Genomic DNA, 23,513 nt, shown 5'->3' with positions numbered 1-23,513 from the left:
GGTTGTAACCCTGAGGAGTAGTAGGCCCTTCCCTCAACCAGAATGCAGCCAACACTACACTTTTCTGTTGGTCTGTTGGATAAGTAAAAACGCATTATAGGTACTTCTTAGCCTGCAGGGCCTCAAAACTCAAATTAAAGTACTATGTATTGTGTAATAGTGACCCACACCCAGAGATCATTTCTCAAACATTTGATCAAAATGAACTCAACATTATATACCTACAGCCCTCCACCCCGACGAGATGGAGAGAGGAGGAAGGAAAGGCAGGGGAGAGGGATTGTTGGCGAGTGCAATGAAACTAACAGAACTAGCTAAAACTTGAAGTAATATTACAAAGGTGCAGTCTATCCCATGCAGGCAACAAGAGGAAAATGGTCAGGTGTTCTCGCAGTTAACTCTAGCTGCCAAGCGGCCCTTTGAATCATTGTCCTCTTCCTTATAACTATTCTTGGATTTTTTGCCTTACAGAACATCACTCACTGTGGATTTGTGAGTGTGAAGATCTTGTCAGCATGTTTAAACCTCAATTTTCGGGGTCCTACAGTGAAGCCCCGTGATCCATCACCCGCTGCTCTTTCTTGATCCCTGGAGCACGCCTTTCCTGTCTTGGGTGGCACAACAAAGATCACTGTAAAATGAGCACTTTTCCATCTCTGCATTTTAAGTCTCTGGCTTTAGTGCTGCTCTTATTACAGATGTATGTGACTTCTCAGGAGTACTAGCACAGTTCATCCACTGATATTTTCATTCCTGGTGTACTTTATACATCTCCCATCTGAATGTACTTTCGGGTTCTAAGACTTTGGAATGTAGGACGTGTAGGATTAATGCTCTGAGTGCCTCTTTCACAGTAATTGGTGGGATTCATAGGATTTTCAGATTGGATACATGAGCTAATTTATCCAGGAGTTAAACTTCTTGCTGCAGGCCACATTGGTTAACTATGAACATTTTAAAGATGCTGTATTGTCTCATTGAAGCTAAACTTCTTCATTAGTATTTCTTTGCTGCATTAGTCCTGTGACTGTCCTCATCCTCCTGACAAAGAAAGAGATATTGCATGTAAATATTTATTCTTCATAGCCAATCCAGTTCTATGGACACTCTTAATTTATCCAGCTGGGAATTCGGTGCTTAATTTTGCAAAAAAATTAAGTGCCAGGGCCTAAAATATTTCTTGAAGGTCTACTGCTACCAGTGACAGAAATATCTATTTCTTTGATTTAAAAAAATATAAAATTGCCTTTAAAGAATCCTGCTTAAAATAATATTCACACAGTGACACCATGTGGTGGACAAATATCTGCCAGTGGTTCGAAGAAGGTGCTTGTGTCGAGCACTGGCAAATATTCACACAAATTAAGCACTGGCTTGTACCCTATTCTTTGTAGCAACAAAGAAGACCATAGTTCTTAAATTGGTTACATTGGACACTACAGTACTTTATCTTATTCACCATCTACTGGCCATTTTTATATACACTAAACTGGATCACCGAGGTGCTTATAATCTGGTCTGTATGTATGCCGACGACCAATTTGGAGACTGCTTTTAAAACCAAGCATTGACATTGAGTGTCTGACAATGGCATTCTGTCTTTGCAATTCACTAGTGGCCTTTCAGTGCTTCATCATGGACGTCTTTTCATAATTTATCGAACTATACATGTCCGCCTACTTGCACAATATCTTAATCTATTCACATCCTGTCTGGTCTATAACATGCAACACATGTACAGAATGTCCTCACACACCTTAGTCAGCAAAAACTGTGCCAAGGGACTAACCACCTTTTCATGCACATTTCAAGTGCTTCACTTATAATGGAATTTCATCAGATAATAGAACAATTCAGGCTATAATGCAATGATTAATAACACAGAATGTGAAGGCTAACCAACACTTCTTGCTTTTCTCAGATTTTTGTGATTTAGTCCACAGTGCTCACTAATCCACTAGCTTTCGATTGATCTTCCAGAAAAAAATAATCCATTTGCATAGTCAGACCCTTATACTATCACAGCTTGATGCCACTAAAAACCATCCTGCAAACACATGCTACCCTGCAGCCTTCAGTTTCATTGCAGCGTTAAATCCATCCTACATTAGAATGTTTGCCACTCCCGAAATTAAATGTATCGGATAACTATTGCTCAGTATACCATAGGGAATTGCTGGCCATCGAGGTATGTTTTGTGCCTTAGCACCACTATCTTGAAGTTGTCATGAACAAAAAAAAAAAGAAAGGAAACAAAACTTACTATTTGTAAAATCTACATGTTTGTTTCCCATATGCTCATTAGATGTTGTTTGTATCTCGTGTTACATGCACTCTCAGATAGATTCTCCTGCATCAAACATGGAAAAGTGGATTTGGATTTGTTCTCAACTTCATGCAGGGTAGTGCTTAACCCGTATTGTCTAATGGATTACTCAAAAGCATGTTAAGATCTATGTATGTTAAATAACCTTGTTGAATGTAAAATTAAGCTGTATTACACAGGAGTTGTTAGAAACAGAAGGTGTAATGATTTACTTGAAAGTCCTTGGCTATGCTTCTCTGCGGTAAGTGCCTCTCGTTCTACTCATCTTTCTTCTCTGATCCTGCTAGATTGAGGAGTAGGATGTTAGATTTTCAAAGAAAGTAGCAAGAAATTCATCCATGTCCCTTAAACCTTTCAGTTATACCTCAGAAACACTTATATCTTGCCTCACTTCGCCCCACCTTTTACCTAGTTATCGTTCTGTGATCACATGATCAATATGGCTTTTACTTAAGATACCTCATGATAAGTTCTCCAACATTTTTGGGATGACTTGAATGGAAAGACTACACGGTCTGATAAAATTATGTTTAAGAAAATTCTGGGGCTACTTTGATAGCACATGTTCATGGAAATTTGAGTGTCCACATTGGATTATGCTTTTGTACAGCTCCTTGAGTGCTGGTTTGGTTCCCTGGTGTTAAGCTTTGCAAACAGTTGAACACCAATCTACAATTCAAATCATTACATAGATAAATGAGTTTGGGTAGCAGAGATTCGAAGTCTAGTAAAGGGGTCTCCAACCTTTTCTAGACTGGGAGCTGCTTATGTTCAATGATATACTTAGAGAGCTACTAATATTAGTGTTGTAGAATTTCAATTTTGTAATATGTATATTTATTCAACCAGGCAAAAGCTTTCTCGTTTATTAAGCTGGGCTGCACACAGGTGAGCTACTCAGCGGTAGCTGTACTGACCCCTGATCTAGTACCAACACTTCTAACACCAGCCAGCCATGCATTTAAACATGAAATAAATCTGCTCATTAAGGCGAAGGTACATAGGACAAACTTAGGGAAAATTTTCCTTTTATTCATAGTTTATCTCAAAATAGTGTCTTATGCATCATATTTGCATAATCGATTATTAGAGTTGTAATAGTGTTAACTAAGCTATCATATATACAGCTACAACTGACACGTTTCGCAGTTATACCACATTTTAAAGACTTGAATGATATATCTGGATGATAACCGTTTTCAATTCCAAACTACTTTTAGTTTAAATCTTTTTTTCTCTTGTAGGGTTCCTTCAATTATTGTATTAATGGGCTCCCAGTAACATTATTGCAGTTTTCTTCGCTAAGAAACCAAACTACTGGTTGAAGGAGTCACTTCAAATCCATCATTCCTTCCCTTGTTGATGGTTCTGGCAATCCTTGCCAGGCAACATACTTGTGTTATATCGATCATAGTTCTGTGTACTACTTTTCTCTTGAGCAGAATCAGTTTAAACTATTGCAGGGTTTGTCTGTTATGGTGATGGAAGTTTTTTTTGTAGGAGTCTCTACTATAGTGATAAATGAGTTGCATACATTTGCAATGTTTATAAACCTTTCTTTCTCTTTTTGAATGAGGTCCGCTCATTGAAAGTGAACATCATCTGAATATCTTGATTTCTGAATTCCACACTACGTTGTCTTTATCAGTTTCCCCAATCCTTTCTTTTCAGCTAGGCTCTGAAAGTGTAATCTATGATGCCCAAGGGAAACATAGAGAAGTAATTTGGCCTAATTCTATTCAATTCCAGTCTATTCAGATTTATAGAGTGAATGGCTACCCCAGCTGGTTTTCCCAGCTCTAGCATAAACAGAAGACGTAACAGAGTAGAAAACTTTTAAAGCCAGGTCTTCAGCAGCTTTGTAGACATCACCTGAGAGTTTCGTATGCAGAGTTTTAGAGTAAGGGAGTTTCATAGCTTTGGTCCAAGAAAGGCGAACAAGTGCCCTCCCTGTCTTGCCTGTCTAATTTTGGTAACATCGGCAAGATTGTAATTGCTGGAGCAGAGCTCTCCTATAGGAGAATAAAGGTCAATATAGTGGACCAGTGTAATGTAGATCTCTATGCACATAGCAGAACGCCATTAATTGAATACAGTTGGCTAACGGTACACACCGATTGATTAATACAGTTGGCTAACGGAAGCCAATGCATTTGTTGGAGATGATGGTAGACCGATGCAAATTTTGCAATTTGGTATATGGGGCAAATGACTGCATTTTGGACAGTCTGAAGCCGCTTTGACTGAGAATTACTAGCACCCAGGTATAGAGCTTTGCCATAATCTAATCAGAATGTGCCTAAAGCCTACACAATCGTACTTTGAGTTGAGGAAGGCAAGAGCCATAACATTTTCCTTTCACATCTGAACAGGCCAAAACAGTAGGCTGCCTCCTTGATGATTTGCTGATCCATAGTAAATATATCGTACAACCAGAAGCCCAGATCTTTTATCGCCTGTCTGGGAATTTTACACAAGCCCAGTTCCTGTGGCTAGCAACGGGAACCCCAAAATGGAGGTCAGTTGCCCAGCATTAGGACTTTTTTCTTACTTTCGTTTAATTTCAAGCAGTTATTCCTCATCCAGTTTGCAAACTCAGTTAAGCAAGGAACGAGATGCTATGAGCTTAGATTGTCCTTCGCAGACAAGGATACCACAATGTGCATATCCTCTGCATTGGAATAAAGTGACAAACTTTGTTCCGCCAGAGGGGAGATATATATATTGAAGAGCGTGGAGCTCAAAGAGGAGCCCTAAGGGACTCCTTGAGGTAGCATGTGAACAGCTGATTCGTTTGGATTCACAATGACTTGAAAAGAACAATCTTCCAGGAAAGATTAGAAACGAGAGAGAGCAAGCCCTCCAATACCAAAATCCGATAACCTCTGGAGGACCACTCGATGGGACACAGTATTGAATGAGATGCTCAAGTCCAGAAGGATGAGAACAGCTGTTCCGCCTCTATTCATCTCCTGCCGGAGTTACTTGGTCACACCTAGCAGTTTAGTATCAGTGCTGTGTTCCAGCAGGAACCCAGATTGGGAGGGGTGAGCAAGTTCTTCATCTCCAGAAATGCAGAAAGTTCTTGATTGATGTGCTTTTCGAGAATCTGTGCACAAAGAGGAAGCAGCGAGATTGGACGATAATTGGCCCAGTCAAAAGCCCCTATGCAATAAGCCTTGTACATAAGATACTACGACTTTCCTTTGTAACGCAAAGACATTTTACTTTAAAATAGTTCTTAAGGCACAGAGCTAGATGCGCACTTATCCTGCTGCTTTTTGTTGCCGCTCTGGACTGCGTTCCTTTTTTCTTGACCACGTACCATGTTGGAGCTCAGTGAAACTGACACTTTGCAGAGAGAAGTTAGAGCCTCTGCTGGACTTTTTTTGTATGAATCTGGATGGCTCCAGAGACTACGTGGAGGTCACTATTCACCTTTGGTGAGTCCTGCTGTGGCGCAGTGTTGCCTTTTCACAGGAGTAGTAGGGGGCTCCCCTACTCCAGCTTGACTTCAAGCCAGAGGAAGGGGAATGCTTCTGGCAGCCCTAGGTCCTGGTCCGGCATGGCCAAAAGATAGAATGACCCTGTGCTTTGTGGTTTCCTCTGCCCCTGCCGAGCAGTGGCATAGAGGCTTGTGGGACCCCTGTCTAGGACATCAAATCAGCCCGCCATCGCCCAGGATAAGAAAACCCCTTGGAGGCCATGTTATCCATAGCCGCTTTTAATGTGCCTTCAGCAGCAGTCATGGTGCCTATGGTGTTGGTTACATTATACTGTTTCGGGCTTTCTTGGAACTCAGTGGTGCTGCCTACCATAAATGTGGCCCCAAGAGCTATTCCTGGCCCATCTTCTTCAATTCAGATGGCATTTTATGATGATTATTCTGGCACCGTTTCTGAAGCACAACAGATTCTGGGCTTGAGAAAGACAAACATGGGTGCTTATTTCCAAAAAAAGGAATTCCAAGTGGTGCAATCTTTTTTTAAAGCAATTTTTTTGGGTCATAGACATACTGACTCTGTTTGCCGAATGAAAGATGACAACAGTCTGGAACGTATATAGTCCACCAAGGAGTTGTCAGCTTGTTTACAAAATGCCAGTGGCCTTCATACACTCTCGGAGGTCGAATTTCCTGTTCAGGAGGGCCCGGCCTCTGCAGAGCAGGTACATTGTTTTTCAGCAGTTATTAAGAGGGCTGCTGGCAGTCCTCACAGTGGAGTCCAACATCCATCTCTCTGCATAGATTCTATGTGGAAAACAAGCTACAGGTGGCATTTTCCACTCCTTGAGGGTCACAGTCCACATGAGCGAGACTTGGCATAAGCGACATACTTTTGTGCTGAATCAAGAATCAGAGACCTTGTATTTCTCTCCTTCGAGAGTCTGGTAGTGCAAGCTTCCTTTCCAAAGCTCAAAGAGGGCCCCCTGCTGTGTCACCTGAGAGGAAATCTAAGACTCTTGACATTTGACCTAATGATCTTAACACCTGGGTGCTGTAAAACTGTCCACGCAATAAAGACCTAACACTTAGACTCTCTATCACTTTTAATGAGTTCGGTAAGGGCTTTGGCAGGCTACTCATGGATGAGAAAAGTCTCCTTGGAGAATGTCCAATAACTGTTTCTGGATATGCCCTTTGACTGATAAGTAGAGTTTAATTGTGTTTTTTTGTGTTTTTGTGTCCGAGATGACAGTGTCTTGTATCCTCTTTAATCTGTGATGTTCAGCCTTGTTAGAGTTGCACATCAAGCTCAAACAGATGTCGTCCCACATCTGAGTGATGTTTTTTTCTGAAGCACCCGCACTTCCCCCAAGTTAATCACATGGATATCAGTAGGTTCATCTAGTTGAAGATATTCTACCACCTGCGATTGATATGCTACTGTAGCCTCTTGTATTGAACTTTCTAAATTATTAGATTCAGTCTCTGAAATTATTTAGCATCAAGGCTTCCAGATTGAAACCCATTAATCATTCTTTTTCTTGAGTCAACTTTAATTATTCTATATAGTGCTTATTGGAGTTTTTTTTCCAAAAGACCATTTATTTTTAGGTCTCGTCTGGCGACCGCTGCGCGAAAGTGCTGTCGCCAGCGAGATCTATTGTTATTAACTTGCTTCAGAAGGCACGCGCAGGACGTACTGGAAATGTGAACGCGCGCGTACAGATACACTGTGTGCACATCTCCTGTCCCCCTTCCGTCCTCGCAAGTCATGCAATTTCACTCCGCTGCACCCTTTGTCTGCTGCATGCCTCCCGTTCAACCCCACTCACCGGCTCTTGTGGGGACTCTGCGCTGCTTCCTGGCTGGCTTCCCATGTCTCCCCCACTCACTGGTGCAGCAACACGCGGGGCTCCGTCATGCTCACAGGAGCCCCGCCTGAAATCTTGAAGCGGCATTCACGAAGGCGGGGTGGGCTCCTGCCGGACTTCTCTCTGCGGGGTGGGCTCCTTCACGCTGGCTGCATCACGCGGGGCTCCCTCAGCTCATGGGAGCCATGGATACTTCTTGCCGCGCGCTCCATGCCCCGCCCATGTCCCAGGCAAGGTTGCCAGCATGCATGCTCAGCTCGGGATGTCCTCAGCACTTAAGAAATGTATGTGTGCACGAGTAGCTGTTGTGCCGCCCGCTTCCTGTGAATACGCACTCACGGAGCTTTTTGTGGAAGGTAAGTGTGTTAGGGTTGCTTCTTAAGTCCTCTGGCATTTGATTCTAGAATTTGGGTGCATGTCGCAAAAAGGCAATTCCTGCAGTTTTGCTTTTTTAGCTGTAGAAACAGCTTGTTATTTAATATTGTAACTTGATTTAGGGTGTAGATTGAGGGTACACGGCTGCGGATATGCCTCCATGTTTTAACCTGGCTTCAATTAGTACCTACAAGTCACCTTTTGGGGTGCACTCCTGCATGCCATGTGACCCGATTCATAAATCTGTTTTCTTACTTACTTCCGGGATGAACAAGTCCAAATTATCCCAAAAAGGTAATAATGCATTAATTGATTTACTCACACTGAAAATAACGTGAGCATGACAGAATTTTAAGAATGAATATTTTTACAAATTGAAAAGATGCAAGGGTTTCAGGTGGTGGGCACCACCAAAAGATGGTGAACACACATTCTTATAAGTTTATGGGGTTTTCACAAACCTTTTGCAAGCCGTCTTCTAACCTAAACACGACTTGAGATATCCCTCAGTCAATGACACCAAATCATCTGCGCAGTATCACCGCAAATTGATCCGCTCCAATACCGGTCCGGTCCGCGCAAAGCACCACCTCTACCCACTCGGTCCCGCCATGGCCTACCATTGCCTAGCAGGCCCCATTGACCCCTCCGCAACTCAGAAAATCATCAAGCATCCCCGGCACCAACCTCCCTCTCAAGCTGCACCCCGCCCTCAGCCCTTCGCCTCACCCCCGCCAAACCCCCCACACTTCACCGCAACCCGCCTGCACCAACCATCTGGAATCAACCCCACCGTGCCAATACCGATCACCTTGCATGCCCCACCACGCTCCAAGCCTGTGGCAAGCACCACAACACCCGTCCTCCAACCCAGCATAGTCGCTAACTCAGTTGCAAGGCTCCCTTACCTCTCTTAGCAGACAGTCATTTTTGGATGGCTAGACAGCCCGCGTGGTGTCTCACCCATTCTTCCTATGTGGTGGCGTCAAGCTGCAATGGGCCTTCTACTTTAAGAGGGTTTACCGTGGTGAGCAACGCCAAACGAATGGCTCATATCGGTCCTGCTCAGAAGGGTAGACTGCAATTTGTGAGGTCAGACTTTGGATGGTGGCGGCAGGGAAATTTGAGTCCTATGGTAAGTACGTTGGCAATTATGCTGGGGCCTCCAGGGAGAAAGATGTTCTTTAGTCGTTTTCTCCAGACAGCCTCTGGCAATGATGAAGTACTTCAGTACCTGTACTGTTTGGGGCACACTGGCAGGCACTAGTCCTATTGGGCACTGGGGTTTTCAACACCTCAGTTGCCAAGCGCATGTTCTGCACCGAGAGCATGAGGCAATAGCCTTAATCTTCAGAGCAGATCTTGACTCTGAAGGCCACCTGGCACCCTTGCGGGTCAGCAGCGGGATAGCTACTGACTTGGGGTTATCTTTGGTGGGCACTGCAGGTTTGCAGTCTTCACTCTTTGGGCGGCTGCACCCACCAGGCACACAGGTGACTGCTGTGGGCACACTGTCCAGGACTGCATACGGCACTGGATGCTACAGGGCAAATGTTGATCGCAGCTTCAGTCAGGCCAATCAATCAGGTACACTTCATCAAATGCCATACTATTGATGGGTATGACTCTGGAGGCTGCTCAAGCATGCTTTTAAAGTGCTGTGGGCCTCTGAGTTTCCATGGAACTGGTCTGCAATATTGATAAACCCAGTCACATTGACAACTAGTCTCTGGTGCCTGGGCCCTTGCAGGGGGTCAGCTGCTTCTAGCTCCTTTCATCAGTCTCCTCCTGCAGGGTAGGCTTGCTCCTTCCCCTTTGCTCAGGCTGGACTGCATGGGTTTCCAGGACCTGTTAGACAGTGTTTCCTCCAGATTGGACTCCAGGATGATGTTTCCTCACCTTTGTGAAGCTGGCTGTCAGGCAAACGTCACTCTGGTTGACCATTAAGTAGTCAGTGTCCCATACCATGCTTTAAGAGAATTTGAAATTAGAACAAGTTGGTTAGCTCCCACATTTAAACATAGAATGTGGATTCTCTGTCTGCCTTTTCAGAACCAGTTTGGTGCAGTTTCCTTTTCATGTGTCCTTCTCTGGGTGTCCATCCGACTCATCCTTTGTCTTGAGTGATGCTCTTCACAGCAGGATCATCAAAGGCACAAAGAGGTGTGAGCCATTTGCACGTAACTACCAATAACCAACCCTAATAGTGATCAGGAAGAGAAACAAAGGGTTGTGAAGGGTCACTTCACACCGTGACACTGAAACCTGAGTTGTATCCCACACTCCTGTCATCCACCAAATGGTAGTTGCAGGAAGACTAATCAGCAACTCTCTCAATAAGCATTTGCAATGCAATAGGTCTTGCCCTTGCGAGACTTTGAGCTACTGGCATTGTAAATCACAAACCTTTTATCTATGTGTTGGTTTTGAAAACATAAATAAAAGGCATCGTCATTTACAATGCCAATAGCTTAAAATTTAGCAAATGCGAGACCTATTGCATTGCAAATGTTTGTTACCTTCCTTTATTGAGAGTCTTCATTGTCAAAGTGGCAGCTTCCTGCATGAAACTTCTACTGCCAAATTGAATATAAATAAGACATTGTGGATGGAATAGTGAACTTTCCTGTACCCCCACTTGTCGTTTTACGGTTGGGTACAGTGGCAATTATGTGCATTGTTGGCTGATGGGTAGTACGTATGCATGGTATATTCGTTTAATATAGATATGCTTGCTAAAGGCTGGTTAATCAATTATTTGCAAAATGTGAATGAGACATTTCAAGTTTGCTGGGCAGATTTTGCTATGAAAAGATATGTGGTCATTTGTGTGAATTTCACAAATGCACCTGCATTTCTAAGTAGAAACGTTAGAAAGGCAGAGCAAGCTTTGGTGATGCCAGTAGGTCTCGCCTATGCAAGAGCTATTGGCTTTTGCCAATGTGTTTTAGCCATGTTGTACACCAGCGTGGCTACTGTTCAGCATAGCTAAAAGTTAGTGGAGTAGAAGAGTGTTGTGGAGTGTCGTAGAGTTGAATGTTGAAGAGTAGAGTGTGTTGGAGTAGTGTTGTGGAGTGGCATAGTTTCGTGTATTGGAGTGGCATAGAGTGGAGTCGCATGGCATACAGTAGAGCAGCGTAGGGTAGAGTGACTGAGGTAGAGTGCATTGGAGTAGAGTGTTGCAGAATAAAGTGGTTTAGAGTGCAGTGGCATATAATTCAGCGTCGTAGAATGCAGCGGCATATTAGATTAGAGTGCAGTAGAGTGACATAGAGCGCAGTGGTGCAGAGTAGAGTACAGTGCCGTAGAGTGGAGTGCTTCAGAGTAGAGGACAGTGGCATAGAATGCAATCGTGCAGAGTATAGTGGCGTAGAGTTCAGTGTTGCAGAGTAGTGGCATAGAGTGGTTTCGAAGATGGAGGCGTGGAGTGCAGCAGCATAGAAGTCAGCTGTGTACAATTCAGCATCGTAAAATGCAGTGGCTTAGATTAAAGTGGTGCATTGTAGAGTGCAGTGGTGCAGAATAGAGTGCCATAGAGTAGAGTGTTTCAGAGTGCAGTAGTTCAGAGTGTAGTAGTGCAGAATAGAGGTGTCATAGAGTGCATTGGTGTACGGGCCTGTGGCATAGGCTGCAGTGGTGTAGAGTGGCGGAGAGTAGATTGCTTCAGAGTAGAGTGAAGTGGCATAGAGTGTAGTGGGGGAGGGTAGAGTGGTGTGGAGTGCAGTAGCGTAGAGTTGTGTAGAGGAATGGCATAAAGTGTTGTAGAGGGCAGTGTTGCAGAGTGGAGTTGTGCAGAATAGAGTGGCCTAGACTGGAGGGGTGTAGAGTGTATTGGAATTGAGTAGAGGCGTAGAGTGGTGTGGTGCAGAGTGCAGTGGCATAGAGTGGAGTATGCATGGTATGGGAGCTCACTACTATTACAGACAACTTATTTTCAATTGAACAGACATTCAGTTTTACTAATACAACTATACAGCGCACAAACGATAGTGTGGAAATGGCATCATATAGTGTATTGATTTGTTGTGCTCATATTAAAGTATTTGTTTCCAACGCACTTCAGAATTAACAAAAAATGTGCTGATTCTGATATGTTCTGAAATACTTGCAGAATTCATCTGAATGTTCCTGTGTGCTAAAAAACAACCTTTCCTCTACCCCCAGTATACAGCATGATTGCTGCATAGATCCTTTCACTTTGAAGTCCAAGAAAGAAAGTAAATACCAAGCTCCCTCTGAAAGTAGAGCCTGACGTGTGTGTGTGTGTGTGTGTGTGTATATGTGTATATATATATATATATATATATATATATATATATATATATATATATATATATATATATACACATACACACACACGCACAAGATTTTTAATGCGCATGGCTGCCCCAGCGACGAAGCGTCCCAGCGCAACCAGAACCGGCAGCGAGAACAGGGGGGCCTACAAACACGGGAGATTACAGAGTGGAGAACAACCATGTTTTAATGATTTCCGAAATGGCAAAAGATTGGGGGTCGATCGAATGCTAACTGGCAGAGAATTCCAAAGCTTGGCTGCCATGAAACAGAAAGAGCGACCCCCCCCGTCCTTGCCCTCCTCACTCGAGGGACACAGACCAAACCGTGGTGTGCGGAGCCCAAGGTGCGCCTGGGCAAATAGGACTTCAGCAGGCCAGATTGCTGTCTCAGGATTTTGTGTGCAATGCACAGCACCTTGAACTGAATACGGGCTTCGATCGGCAACCAATGCAGCTTCAAAAGCACTCGTGCAACAGATTGGGATCTTGGGAGTCCCACTAACATGCGGGCCTCCGTCTTTGTATGCACAGCAGATGTTACAACATAAAAAAACGATTCACAGATCTGCCTACAGAAAGGAGCACTTGTGGAAAAATATAAGGAGCGATAGTGTGAAAAGGCTTTGTTCCTTTAGAGGGAGGAACTGAACCTGTACAACCTAAAACAAATAAAGCCTGAAAATGTGAGTTACAAACCACAAAGTCAATGGTAAACAACAGTCAGAATGCACTCACAGGGACACCTTCTGATAGTTCCCAAGATGTCTTTGGCAAACCCTTCGACCTAAAAATTACAGGACAAGTGGGATCATCCTCATCGGCATCTATAGACAAAGATTGTCTTCAGTCTAAATGTTGACTGTATCACTCGTTTATTGCTTAGCAGAGTGGCTGGTCGGCTTCGAGCACTAGTGATTCTTTGTGCTGACGCACTCCAGCTCTAGTCTCTGAGCTACCCATTATAGGCTCTAATTTACCCATTGTAGGCTCTCTTGTGTATGCTCTGAATGAATATGGAAAGTATTGTGTGTCATATGGGCACAGATACACAAAATGGAGGTTCAGGGGTGGTGCATGAGAGTGCAGTCTCGCCTTTGCAAAAGTTCGAGCTATTGGCAAATGACAACATTTTTATTTATGTGTTGGTTTTGAAAACGGATAAATAAATGGCATTGTCATTTACATTGCCAATAGCTTAATCGCTCGCAAATGCGAGACCTATTGCATTTGCACCCACACACACACAGCCACACACACACAAACACACACACACTCACACACACACCCACACAGCCACACACACACAGAGCCAAACACACAGAGCCACACACACATGTGCACAGAGCCACACACACACAGAGCCACACACACACAGAGCCACACACACACAGCCAGTTTCTGTTGTCTTTAATGGCGCAAACAATGTGTAACCACTGTTTTTAAGATATTGAAATGACTGGGAAACACTGGAAAAAACCCCACCAGAAAATACCAAAAATAGAACAACAAACATGGCACCTCAGCAGCTTTATTTGTAGGTGTAAAATGCTCAGAGACTTGTGCGGTCAGATCGAGACTCCAGCAGGAATATGAATGGAAGAATACTGTATTTATACCACCTTAAAAGCAAACCATATTCACTATTCCAACCCAGTGTAGATGTGAGAGAGGGTTAGCAACTGAAGTGCAAACGCAAAGGTTCAACAAGTGGTGGTCTGCTATATTTAGAACAATTAGCAACTGGAACAAAAGATATTTGCAGAGACTCAAATGGTTTGCTTTTCTGTAGTATTGGTAAGAGGCAATAGCAGCAGGTGGAAGCTACACAAATTATCTGGAGAGTGAAGAACTGAGAAAGCATCCGACTAATGGAGCGCTTCTTAGGTACAGTTCTATTCATTGTCCCACTGACATATTTTGACTTCCAGAACAGAGCGTAAGGTCTCCATTCTTACTGTCGGAAAAGGGTGGGCACTACTTGAGCCCGTTCAAAATAGTACCCGTAGGATTTCATGTGTGCATGTATTTTGAGTGCCAATTTTCGGAATAAGGGTTAACAAGTGGAATATTTTTTTAGAACCAATTTCCTAAGCTTTTCTCACTTTCCAAACATTTTTTACTGGAAAAACATGACTTTCAACAATTTTATCGTCCATACTGGGGGGGTCCTCAAACTCTGCCATTCTGCATTTTCATCTTAATGCCATCTATGCACTACTCAAAGTGTGCTGAACACAGGCAGACATGTTGCACAGATATCCGCTTTTCTGTCGAGGAGGTAGCACATTATTAAGACTGTAGGAACTCCCTAGTTCCAGATGCCTTTAAGCACATTAAATTAACTAGATGCTCCCAGCTGCAGCACATGATGGTGCTTTAGATTGTTGTGTGCTACAATGGGGGAAAGACGTTTTTCCCATAAGTTGTGCTTTCCTTTCACTCTTATATGCACGACAGGCAGCTGCGTTAAGCTTTTTAAACGGCAACAGCTGTAGCATGCAAAATTAACATTTTAAAGAATTGTTAATTGTTCCATGTAAACAACCGTGGTAATATTCACGACTTAAACACAGTGAGGTTGGGGCCTGTTGAGATACCATCAGTCACTTGACAGTACAATTAACTCAGACACTCCGGTAATGAAGCCCATATCTAGGTCTTCACATAGATAATTCGGTGCATCGCCTGTCTCTCTCAGCAGCAATTTAAGCACACCCATCCCAGGCACCATTACAACCGGCAGTGAAATTGCATAGACGGAAGATAGCACCCCACCCCTGCCCCAATATAACCCCCACATCCTTTAACAAGTGACACCTTTGACAGCAACCCTCTTTACGTGCACCAGTCACTCTCGCCCGCAAACTAAGGTGCAAAACTGCCACCCCAAAGTGAAACGGACACAACATCCATGGGCACTCACCTGCCAACGGCCGTAGGATAGCTGCAGCACAGAGAGTGGGATAGCGGTGCCGGACATGGCGTGCGTGGAGGGCATGCTGTACTCTGAGGTGTTAAAAACCTCTAGCTTCAACAAGGAGCCCTTACGTTGGGTCATCAAGTTATTAGGACAATTTCCCCTTTTTGGGGCACCCTTAAGATCTTGCGGAAGATTAAGCACTATCTGTCCGCACAAGCCCTTAAGCAAATTGTGGTTGCATTGATAGCCTCCCAGCTTGATTATTGCAATGCCCTATATGCGGGAATAAACAAGTGCTTGCTACAGCGATTACAAATTGTGCAAAATGCTGCGGCTAAGTTTGTTTTAGACTTGCCTAGGAGGTCGTCAGCCACTGCTGCCAGGAAATCCTTGCACTGGCTTCCAATTGAAACCAGGATTTTTTTCAAGGTCCTCTGTATGGTATATGGGGCCCTGACCAGAAAAGAGTCAGGAGGAATAAAAGACCTGTTAATTCCCTATGCTCCTTCCAGAAACCTTCGTTCCTCAAAGAAGTCTCTTCTTCTGGTTCCCCGAGTGCGAAGAGCCAAGTGGGGAGGCAGAGCCTTTTCTAGCCTTGCCCCTAGATTGTGGAATTCTGTACCTTGTGACATTAGGACTTTGCCATTGATGCAGTCTTTCAGAAAGGCCCTGAAGACCTGGCTTTTTGTCAAAGCTTACCCTTAGTTATTGGATTGTCTTTTACGATCTGTTTATAGGCGCCTTGATGCCTTTCGGCAAAGTCGCGCAAAAAAAAAAACTTAGTCTTTGGTGCACTGGACCAGGTACATCACCCACACCAAGACGATGATCAGCCGCCGGCCCACGTAGGGGTCCACGTTCCAGATCCAGAAGGGGACAAATGAGATACAGAAGAGCTTGTTGTCCAGCTCTGTGACCAGGGTAAACAAGTAGTACAGCGCCTGGTTACTGATCACGAAAGGCTGGCCTTCCTCCCCCTTTAGAGAGTTCCTGCGCTGTCCTTTCCCCCAAACCCTGTCCTTGGGGGGGCCTGTGCTGCTGCTCCTGGTGCTCTCATCCATTTGCTACGATATCTTCCACCCCGGAGTGCTTCTCCACGGCTTCCCCTACCCCACACAGCCGCTGAAAACGCACCACCTTGTCCGGGTGCTGCAAGTCCACGCAGAGCTGCTGCAGCCTCTTCAGCGTCCCCATGTTTCAAATCACGGGGCCCGGGCTCGGCACCGCAGCTGATAACGGCTATCTCCCCTCCGGCCTGAGCCTGTATAAGGCTGCGGGGGAAGGCTGGGCCGGGGTCGCCCAGCACCTGGAGGCAGTCAGCGCTGCTCGGCCTCCGCCCCTGAGAGGAGGAGCCACGATTGAACACAGGACACACGAGAGGAGCAGCACAGGCCTTTCGTTACAACTGCTGACTGACTGACTGCCTCGGAAACTTGTGAGCCAGTCAACAACGTACACACCACTCCCACCGGGTTCTGAGGGGTAGCGCTGACCAAGCCCCACCTGTAAATGTGAGAACCCATCCTACTTCCAGGGGCTAGACAGAGACCAGTCACCCACACAGCCGAACACCGGCCTTCGCCGCCAGAGGGAGGCCGCTGGGACAGCGGTCACGAGACCGACCGTGCGAGTGCTTCCTCCTGGTCAGCATGAAGGCGGCTTCCTGTCGACCATTAGAGGAATCCCTCTGTTTCAACGGCTTCTTGTGCAACCGTAATTAAACGAAGAGCAGGTAGAAGATGTGTAGTAATGGCTACAGCGGCCGACTTTAAAGCTGTGGAACCGGGTTTGAGTCTTGGCGGGAAGCTCAGGCTACCTGTGATTCTGGGCAAATCCCTTAAATCTCTGCGTGCCTAAAATAAAACATGTCCATGTCCGTCTGTAATGCAATTGGTTGGTGCTCATGTTAAAGTGCTTCGATACCCTCAGGTCGAGTTTGCGCTATAAGAATGAAAAACAAGTGCTCTAGCGCTCGCCATTTGTCTCTAAGCCCCGTCCTTTTCAGATTGGGGGGGCATGTTTTCTAGGATGTAAACAACAATCAAAAACACGACCCCCAGTCTGAAAAGGACAGGGCTTACAGACAAATGGTTCTTCTTTCTATCTAAACCCCGTCGTTTTCAGACTGGGGGGCGTGTCTTTGACTGAAAATGTCACTAGGTAGAAAGAATGTCAAAAAAGACTGGGCTTAGATCGAAAGAATGACGTCACTGAGATCTCTTCCCCAATGGCTGGCTGCCGTTTAGGAGGCCAGCCAATGGAGAAGAAGGATGGGGCTTAACCTTGCTACTCAGAGACAGTAAATCTCACCAGCGAGACTGCGCATGTGCGCAGCCTACGCTAGCCAAGACCTAAAAACAAAAGATGTGTGAAGGGGCACAGATCTTGACATCACAAGTTACAAGGGTGCTAAGATGTGTATGTGATAGGCATACAGTACACGTTACTCAAGAGCTTACTTTATAAACACACTTTTGTGTAAAACAAAGTGATCATTTTGATGATTTTTTGCAATTGACTTTTACTTCTGAAGCATTTCTCGTTTTTTTAGTAGTGATATATATGCATGTTTCACCCCAGTATTTTCAGATAATTTTAACTAACTCTAGTAATGTTTGTCTGCACTTTTTTTCATTAATAGGTGGTTTGGTTTGTTTGAACATGACTTGTATTCGATAGTCAGAATTGTGTATATGCCCCTGTATGTACTTAGCTTGTCGATGTGTTTATTTCTCGTTCTTCCTCAGGTTGCGTTGGGTTTATTTTATGTGTTTATTTCCAGTTTTGTTAATCTAAGCTTGGTAAAACAGTTTACCTCACTGCTGTGAGAAGTGTTGGTCTTTTGGGCATCTCACTGTATACATATCCTGTCATTTTCTTTAGGACCCGGGTGGCGTTTAACCCATTTATCTAGGAAGTTAATTTGCTCATATTTTCTAAAACCCCATAAAGAAGATTTCGGTGAGAACCCATTTTTTCAGTATCATGTTTGAAACCGATGTGATGAGCTCTTTTTATTGTTTGTTTGCCTAGTGACCTAATTTTCAAGTTATGTTGGGTAAATATTTACTTAGTATTACATTGCAATAATTGTATTCGTTTCTTTACATATCAATTTTAAAATCTGAAAATAAAATACTGTTTCATCAAGAAGGTTGGTGGTGGCGGAGATGGATTGAGGTTTGGTGCAGATGGTACTTGTAAAAACGGTTCAGGCTAGTGCTGTTGTAAATGAGATGTACTCAGACCTAGTGGCTTCCGTTCTGAGTTGACAACTCATGCCCCAGGTAAGCTAAAGAGTTTTCACAAACCTTTAAGAATTAATTCCCGATCTTTGGGTACTCACAATGGCCTCAATCCTACATCCCCATCATTAATCTTAAATAAGGAAGGTGAAAAGTGATATAAAAAATTTAGGAAATGTTCTTGATTTCAAATTGCTGAGTTTTGGTGTTTAATTGATTAGTGCTGGGTACTCCTGGTATATGACATAGCTCAGTGTCCATGCATTGAGTCTGCTTTTTGTTATTGCCTGACAAAGCCGTCATTACTTCTTGCAGTCCTTGTCATTAGGATAAGTGTTTAATGGCTACCTCAGAGATGATTAGTACTATTTCGGTGAGTAGCTTTCATCACACACTCAGAAAATATTTTTTTAGAGCTTTCTAAACTGTGCATGATTACTGCAGCAAAGTCCATTCTCCTTTTCTGGGATGGAAAAAATAATCACACAAGCATGCCTTGCATTCAGGGTTGAAATTGAGAAGCATTTCCACTTCAGAATCAACACTTTCCTTATAGTGAACTTTATCATTTTCACAGAGTACTAGCAGTTGTCTTGAACTGGGATTATTGCCCCAATGTTGGAGGGCCTCTAGCTTTTTAGACAACACCACCACTGTGTTCCGTGATTCTACCAGCCACCAATACAGCATTGCCCATCTACTTTTTTTCAAGTGTAACTAACATATTTTATACCATTGCTACTAAAGACCTATCAGCTTCTCCAGTCACCTTTACGTTGATGGTTATGTGGACTTACAGTCCTGGCCATGTAGTTCTTTTAATTTGTGCTTACTAAAAGCAACTCTGAGGGGCATGGCCTGGGCCAAGATGGCGGATGTACTAAGTTGAGCTTCTGGCTTGATACCAGTTTGGGTGCAGAATTTGTGGAGCTTTCAGGGTGACTCCAAGGTTGGTGAGAGTCCGTAGACGATAGGCAGACATGCTGAAAACTTGCCTTCTTCCTGTGAGCGACCCGCAGGCAGTGGTACAGTGAGGCGGCCATGGGGCCTGTGGCAGGGTAGGGTCATGACAAAGTACCAGGCTTGGCATCTGGCTGGGACCGTATCTAGGTCTGCCATCAACGAGAGAGCAGCTGTGGGCTAAGGAGGGATGGGAAGGGTCTATGGGCTGGCTTAGGGGTTGCCCACGTGGACGGATCTATGCACCTTGGTGGGGACTGTGTGAGGGGCAAGGTATTGGGTTGCTCGTCTTTGTGCCTAGACATGAAGCACTGGTTAAACCCTCTCCCATTAGCCCCTTAGTGGGGAACCCAGGAGCAGTCTGCCTCTCACTTCTTTGCCCTCTGGCCCTGGACACACTGACAGTTGGCCTTGAGAGACACCTGTGTCCCAGGCACAGACTAAAACCGGTTCACTGCCCCAACATCCGAAATGGTTAAACATGTTGAAGATGTAAGAATGTCCCTCGGTGGCTCAGATCCGCGGACACCAACGCCATCCTTCAAGCCATTCAAGCATCATGAGCAGTGCTGGATACTAGGATCGGGGCGGTGGGGCTTGACATAGCCTTACAGAAACCACAACTTTGCAATGTGGTGGATAGAGTCTCAGGAGCTGAGGGTGCATTTCCATACTGGAAAATACTGTTCATGAGCTCAAAGCCACTGTGGCCTGCCTATCCACCTCCTGGAGGAGCGTGGGGAGTACATGCAATCCGTGCTAGGAGGAGCCGCACTTGCTTTATAAGATTCCTAGAGGGCGTCTGAGGGCACCTTTCCAGAGACATTCATTGAGAGGTGGATCACCTCTTGGATGGGCGCGGAGAAATGTTCATCCTACTTTGTTATAATAGAAGCACACGGATTCCTGGAAGTCAAATCACTGTCTATGTTGCTTAAGCCTTGAACTACAGGGACAGAGATGCAATCCTTAGGGTGGCAACTGATGTAGAGAGACTCTTTTATCAATACACCAAGATTATGATATTTTCTGATGATTATACCCTGCAGGTACAGCAGCTGTGTAAATGCTTTGACGCTGACGTTGAGGCCCTGGAAACTGCAATATATTCTCATGTTCTCTGCCTGGCTCCAAACTATCCATGCGTCCAGGTCCTCACACCGGAGGCAGAGTGGAATTGGGCAATGGACCTGCTGGACCTGCGGGATAACTCAACCCCCTCCTCCCAGCAGTTTTAATGTTCTACGAACCTCATCTAATGGGTGTCAAGTGCCCATTACTGGCCTGTTACAGCTCTCAAAGGGTTTACCATGCAGGCTACACAGAAATCTCCCCATGGTGCTATCCCACGTCGAGACAGACCCACAGGGCACATTTGTTGTGCTTGAAATGATGAAAGGGTGGACTTACTTGTTTTACAAAGTTTTGTATAACTCGAACATGACCCATGCAAGTATCTGAGCGCTTCACAAGTAGGGTAGCTAGGACACAATAGTAGGAAAAGAACATTTGTTGCACATATGTGCATGGTGCGGACATGACCCAGGTAGGTATCGTAGCGCTTCACATTTAGGGTAGGACGTATACAATAGTGGAAAAGAACATTTGATACATTTATGTGCATAGCATGCTAATGCTGGGATTCCCAGCAAATATCTTCTCACCGCTCTTAAGATCCGTACCGCCAGGGCCGCCGGCAGATCTTTTTCGTATATCACCCCCTTTTTAGGGAACTCTCTTCCACTACAGTTCCGCATGGAAACCAAGCACAGACTATTTCGTAAAGCTCTAAAAACCTGGCTGTTCTAATTTGTTCTTTTTCCTCTCCCTTTACTGGTCACTCTTTCACCTCTTTCCCTTCACGTTCTTCAGGGATTAGGCAAGCGCTTTGAGAGACCCCCGGATGATCTGTGCGCTCAACAACATCCTATGACTATGACTACAACAATGTAGTAGTCAATTAGGGCATCAGAATAGAGGGCAGTAAGTAAGCAGTGGAGCCAAGGCCTTTTAGGGCAGAAACTTGTTAATTAGGATTTTTTCACTTCCTTTTTGAAAGAAGCAGTGGCTGAGATTCGACAGACTTCTGGTGGAAGAGAGTTCCAAATCTTCGGGGCAATGCCTTAGAAAGCCGTATGACTCGGTCCTCTTTTTGTGGCCAATCTGTAGTTTCAGGAGCAGTGAACTTGCACTTCATGAAGGTCTAAAGCCCCTGATAATTCTAGTTTTTGAACCAGAGAAATGGGGTTCTTGAAATGTAGGGCTTTGTGAGTCATGCAACTAATCTTTAGCTGTATTCTTGCTTCATATGGCAACCAGTTCAGGGATTTTAGGGCTGGAGATATGTAATTGTTTCTTTTTGTACCACTAATCGATCTTGCTGCGGCATTAATGGAAGCCCTTAGTGGGGCCAGGTTATGTTTGGGAAGACCACAGAGTGTGGAGCTACCGTAGTCTAACCGTGGCAATACAAGAGCTTGTACCGCCAATTTAAAGTCCTCCTGTGGAAGGAATGGTTTGAGATTACTTAGTATACTCATCTGGTGTTTAGCTCCCTTGGTTGCATTGCTCATATGATTCTGCTTGTTCAAGTGCATGTCTAGTGTGATTCGAGTGATTTAGGCCTCAACAATGTGGGGAGAGCAGTTGAAGGCTGTAAGAGGTTTCATCCAGAGGTTGATCTTGGGAGTGTGATTCTGAGGGAGGGGGGGGTAGAGGGGAGGGGGGTATCGGGGGAAGGGGAGGGGGGGGGAGGGGAGGGGGGGGGGCGGGGGGAGCGATGAGAAGGAATTCCATTTCGGAGGTGTTGAGCATGAGGTGGTTCTCATAGAGCCAGTTCTGAGTGTTCGTGAGGGTGGAGTTTAGTGAAATGAAGTCTTCAGGCGAGATGAGTTTCAGATATAGTGGAGTGTTGTCCGCATACATATGAAAAAGAATGTTCGGAGTTCAGAGCATTTGCTTAGGGTTCCAAGAATAAATTGAAGAGTATGGGTTAAAAGCGGTCCCTTGTGGAACCCCCATAGTTTTTGTAGAGGGCTGAGATAGGGATTGATTCATCTCGACTCTTTGGGATCTGTTGTGGAGGAAAGAAGTAAACCATTGCAATACCACCCCTGATAAGCCCATCCTGTGTTCGAGAATGGATAGTAGTTTGTCATGATTTAAAAAAAAAAAAATCTTTTTATTTAACAAAAGAACAAAGAAAAGAAAACATCAGGTGACATTGGCTGTTCTGTCGCTAATCATTATTATTTTCCCATATAGACAGAATAATAAACACAACATTAAAAATCATGGGTCACGGGAATTCATGCTCCTCTGCATCAACAGGTCGCGCCGGGGGTAAACAGATCTCCCCTCGGTATCCATTCCAGGCCCCCCAGACCTTCCCCCACTTCTCCGGACATCCCCTGGCCACATATACAGACTTCTTCCTAAACATGCACCAGTCCAAGCCTTCCGCCCATTTCGAAACCCGGGGTTGCTGACTGGCTCCCCACAGCTGAGCTATATTTCGTTTATCTATCATATATGCCAACGTCACCCACTGTTTACCGAAGACACTTAAGTCTGTGGGTTCCCAAACGTTCAGCAGACAGTTTGTCGTGATTAATAGTGTCAAAGGCAGAAGCTAGTTCAAGAAGAATCAGGAGGCAGGATTCATTTTGGTCAGCAATTTTAAAATGTCATCCCTAATGTGAGTGAGTGCAGATTCCGTGCGATGGCCTCTCCGAAAGCCAGATTGATGTTGATCCAAAAGTCAGAATTTCTCATTGTGTATGCAGAGTTGCGATTGCACACACTTTTCTAGATGTTTCGCCAGCGTGTTGGAGATAGAATGGAAGTTATTAACATCCTAGCTGTCTGCGTTAGGTTTTTTTAGAATTGGGGATCCTTGCGCTTTTAGGCCTATAATTTGCTTAGTGTTTACTTGACTACACACTTATCAGCTTCTACTCTGGAAGCTATTAAAACCCTAATGCCAAGATTCCTGCAAGGGACCACGATTGTAGGAGGGGATTTTAATGCTGTGATGTCTCTTGTGAGTGACGTTTCAAGGTTTACAGGAGTCT

The 23,513-nt window shown here is 44.6% G+C and overlaps 1 protein-coding gene across 3 annotated transcripts in view; it reads left to right on the top strand.

The window, feature by feature from the left end:
• Positions 1-23,513, top strand: part of TIAL1 (TIA1 cytotoxic granule associated RNA binding protein like 1) — a 666,746-nt gene that overhangs the window by 127,654 nt on the left and 515,579 nt on the right. The window contains exon 1 of one of the 3 annotated variants that reach the window (XM_078643922.1): positions 18,154-18,196. The exons of the other annotated variants lie outside the window; for them this stretch is intronic. The gene's annotated coding sequence lies outside the window, so the exon portion shown is untranslated. Of the gene's footprint in view, positions 1-18,153; positions 18,197-23,513 lie in introns of those variants that run through there. 3 annotated transcript variants of the gene reach the window in all.

Source organism: Lissotriton helveticus, chromosome 5_1 (assembly GCF_964261635.1).
Source record: "Lissotriton helveticus chromosome 5_1, aLisHel1.1, whole genome shotgun sequence".
NCBI classification, from domain to species: Eukaryota; Metazoa; Chordata; class Amphibia; order Caudata; family Salamandridae; genus Lissotriton; species Lissotriton helveticus.
The sequence above is the reverse complement of the archived record's forward strand: the minus strand, read 5'-3'. Positions and strand labels throughout refer to the sequence as shown.